This window comes from Triticum urartu, chromosome 1 (genome assembly GCF_003073215.2).
Source record: "Triticum urartu cultivar G1812 chromosome 1, Tu2.1, whole genome shotgun sequence".
NCBI classification, from domain to species: Eukaryota; Viridiplantae; Streptophyta; class Magnoliopsida; order Poales; family Poaceae; genus Triticum; species Triticum urartu.
In genome coordinates this window covers 553,899,404-553,904,232 of record NC_053022.1, presented here as the reverse complement: position 1 = coordinate 553,904,232, position 4,829 = coordinate 553,899,404, and positions in this window count along the sequence as shown.

Here is a 4,829-nt window from a genome sequence, read left to right as displayed (position 1 = left end):
GGTAAAACATCGTGTCCCCTGCCTCCTGTTACCACCCGACCTAGACGCACAGTTCGGGACCCCCTACCCGAGATCCGCCGGTTTTGACACCGACAGCTACACATAGTAGTAGCGACCTACATCGAACCGCGCTACCGCTACTTTCTTTGTAGCAGCGCGTTTTAATCTAAACTCGCTACTGCTAAAGGATATACAATTAAATTTAAAGCACATAGAAAGGTAACTGAAAATGAAATAAATAGAATAAGGTGAAAGGAAAAAAATAAAATGTGAAGAAAACTAAATGAAAAAGGGAAAAAGTAGAAAGGAGTAGCAGTAGCGTGTATCCCAGAACATGCTACAGCTAACGTAGCAGTAGCGTGCTTTCTGGAACACGCTGCTGCTACTTCTGACTTAACCACGGGGTTCGTCCTTCCCCACGGCCATTTCCCTCAAATCCAGCTCTCCACTCTCGCCGCCGCTGTCGCCCGTCGGCCGCCGCGCGCTCTCCGCACACCCTCTACGCCGCCCCGACCCCAGATTCAACTCCGCCCCGACCCCGACCTCGACGCCGCCATCCGCCGCACGCCCGGGCCCCGACCTCGACGCTGCCATCCACCGCGCGCCCGAGGCCCGACCCCTGACCTCGACGCCGCGTGCCCCTCCCTCGTCGCAGGCACCCGAGGTGAGCACGCCTGCTCCTCCCTCTCCCCTACCTCTGCCTAGGGTTTCTTTATATTTTAGTTGCATCAAATTAGTTAGGGTTCATGTAAGGGTGGAAACAAATCGAATGCGGATGCGGCTCAAATGAGTTAGGGTTCATCTAAGGGTGGAAACGAATCAAATTTCTAAGATGAATCATAAAACAAGTGAAATTTGACCACTTATTTCACTTTATAGTTGGATAAATATCTGCTACCACTTTCCACCCCTAGCTTCATCAAATTAGATGGTAATTAGGGCAGTAGTTTCTAGGTACTAATTAGTTAGTAAGAACTAGGTACTAATTAGGTACTAGTTTATTTTTATTTATAGTAAGTTTATTTTTAATAAGAACTAGTTGAATTGATAGAACTAGTTAATAAGAACTTGTTGCTATTTTTTTAGTTAAAGCAATTTTCCCCATCGACATGGACGATGCCTATCCCGCACCTCGTCGTCGAGTCGGCGGAGGACGACACCTGCTTGACCAGATGGGCCATGTCTAGGACTGGGCTCCGCCAGGGTGGTACTGGGAGGCGCTACCTACCAGGGGGCGCAGGTTGGTGAGGAGCCAGCCTGTCGTTGACCCGAACCTTCTTTGGTGGCGGTCGCGTGGGCCAGTGATGGTCCAGAGGCTCGAGGACCCCGCGGAGGTGGTGCGTCACCGTGTCAGTGAGGAGGACGCGCATGTCCGTCGCTACTTGTTTGCGTTGGAGCACAGGTTCTCCAATACCTGGCAGGTACTCCAGGGATCTCACTGGAGCTATGATCCCGTGATGGTTCCTTCTCTGTGGGTGTCCACCGCCCGCGCCGATACCCGTCGTGTGCTAGGGTTTTAGTTGTATTAGTGATGTTATATGTATGACACTATTGAGGATGTATTAGTGATAATATTCGACGATGTATGGATGCATGACATGATTTACTTTTTCTTATTGAATGCATGCTAATTTGAGTCCTATAAGATATTTTGAAATGTATATCTTGTGTTGCTCAAATAGGATATGTGCTTGGCCAAGTGGCCGGTCATGTTTGCAGGTTACACCTCCGAGTGGCCTATGTTTTGCCGGAGTGTTGATTCATTTCCGTTCCGGAAAATATCAGGCGCTCGATATGTCCTATTTTAGCAAAGGTCATGCCGGATTTTTTCGTGAATTTTGGCATGACTTGTGCCAGAAGATGTAGGAAATATCGAGTGCCTCGGATTTGTGTGTTGAGTATCTTGGTAGTTTTATTCGACCGATTTTCAATTAATGTTTTAACTATGAACATAGGAAATGTCTGACGACGAAAAAGATTTTGGTATTTGCAAATACTGCGAAGACGAGCGCAGCCTGTGCGACGGAATCTTCCTAGATGATGATAGGCGCTTCAGCATCAAGCTGGACGAGAACTTCGAAGTGGATACATTAAGTCACAACGACAAGTCTTTTTTCATAATTAAGCATGACATTTGCTTCATTTGCTTCAACTTATAATTTAAGCATGACATTAAGCATGACAAGTCTTTTTTTACTATTCTACTAGTGTATCCCCTGCCATGCAAGAGTTTTTGTATTGGATAAGATAGGTTTCAGTCGTACTATGGAGGAAAATAAAGTTTACTTAAAGACCGAGCATGGTTATATTTTCCATGCAAAATTATACAATTCAGACGACTACACCCATTTTGGATGCAAAACATGGCGAGCACTATGCAAGACTTATGCATTTGAGCCTGATATGGTTATCACCTTTGATATTCGTCTAGAAGATGATATTGAAGGTAATACCGACATCTGGGTCGATGTGCAGACGCCTCCAGTTATACCATTATGTAAGTTTGTCAACCATATTTATGTATTTGATATTGTTTATTCAAAAATAGTTGACAACTAATTTTATTGTCAGCTTATTTCGGTGCAAGCAAACATGTCCAGCGCTTGGTAGACAGGACCTACTACTGTCCCGAGGCTGAATTAAACTGCGAGGAGCTAAGTCATTATGTTTCATGGCTTGAGGATCTTGATACTTGTTGGGGAACGTAGTAATTTCAAAAAATTTCCTACGCACACGCAAGATCATGGTGATGCATAGCAATGAGAGGGGAGAGTGTTGTCTACGTACCCACGCAGACCGACTGCAGAAGCGTTGACACAACGTAGAGGAAGTAGTCGTACGTCTTCATGATCCGACCGATCCAAGCACCGTTACTCCGGCACCTCCGAGTTCTTAGCACACGTACAGCTCGATGACGATCCCCGGGCTCCGATCCAGCAAAGCGTCGGGGAGGAGTTCCGTTAGCACGACGGCGTGGTGATGATCTTGATGTTCTACCGACGCAGGGCTTCGCCTAAGCACTACAATGATATGACCGAGGTGGAATATGGTGGCAGGGGGCACCGCACACGGCTAAGGAACGATCACGTGGATCAACTTCTGTGTCTAGAGGTGCCCCCTGCCTCCGTATATAAAGGAGCCAAGGGGGAGGGGGCCGCCGGCCAGGAGGAGGGCGCAGGAGGAGTCCTACTCCTACCAGGAGTAGGACTCCCCCCCAATCCTAGTTGGACTAGGATTCCCCGAGGGGGAAAGAGAGAGAGGGGGGCCGGCCACTTCTCCTAGTCCTAATAGGACTAGGGGAGGGGGGAGGCGTGCGGCCACCTTGGGCTGCCCCTTTCTCCTTTCCACTAAAGCCCATTAAGGCCCATATGGCTCCCAGGGGGTTCCGGTAACCTCTCGGTACTCCGGTAAAATCCCGATTTCACCCGGAACACTTCCGATGTCCAAATATAGGCTTCCAATATATCAATCTTTATGTCTCGACCATTTCGAGACTCCTCGTCATGTCCATGATCACATACGGGACTCCGAACAATCTTCGGTACATCAAAATGCATAAACTCATAATAACTGTCATCGTAACGTTAAGCGTGCGGACCCTACGGTTCGAGAACAATGTAGACATGACCGAGACACGTCTCCGGTCAATAACCAATAGCGGGACCTGGATGCCCATATTGGCTCCTACATATTCTACGAAGATCTTTATCGGTCAGACCGCATAACAACATACGTTGTTCCCTTTGTCATCGGTATGTTACTTGCCCGAGATTCGATCGTCGGTATCCAATACCTAGTTCAATCTCGTTACCGGCAAGTCTCTTTACTCGTTCCGTAATACATCATCCCGCAACTAACTCATTAGTTGCAATGCTTGCAAGGCTTATGTGATGTGCATTACCGAGAGGGCCCAGAGATACCTCTCCGACAATCGGAGTGACAAATCCTATTCTCGAAATACGCCAACCCAACATCAACCATTGGAGACACCTGTAGAGCTCCTTTATAATCACCCAGTAACGTTGTGACGTTTGGTAGCACACAAAGTGTTCCTCCGGAAAACGGGAGTTGCATAATCTCATAGTCATAGGACATGTATAAGTCATGAAGAAAGCAATAGCAACATACTAAACGATCGGGTGCTAAGCTAATGGAATGGGTCATGTCAATCAGATCATTCAACTAATGATGTGACCTCGTTAATCAAATAACAACACTTTGTTCATGGTTAGGAAACATAACCATCTTTGATTAACGAGCTAGTCAAGTAGAGGCATACTAGTGACACTAAGTTTGTCTATGTATTCACACATGTATTATGTTTCCGGTTAATACAATTCTAGCATGAATAATAAAAATTTATCATGATATAAGGAAATAAATAATAACTTTATTATTGCCTCTAGGGCATATTTCCTTCAGTCTCCCACTTGCACTAGAGTCAATAATCTAGATTTATACTGTAATGATTCTAACACCCATGGAGCCTTGGTGCTGATCATGTTTTGCTCGTGGAAGAGGCTTAGTCAACGGGTCTGCAACATTCAGATCCGTATGTATCTTGCAAATCTCTATGTCTCCCACCTGGACTAGATCCCGGATGGAATTGAAGCGTCTCTTGATGTGCTTGGTCCTCTTGTGAAATCTGGATTCCTTTGCCAAGGCAATTGCACTAGTATTGTCACAAAAGATTTTCATTGGACCCGATGCACTAGGTATGACACCTAGATCGGATATGAACTCCTTCATCCAGACTCCTTCGTTTTCTGCTTCCGAAGCAGCTATGTACTCTGCTTCACATGTAGATCCCGCTACGACGCTTTGTTTAG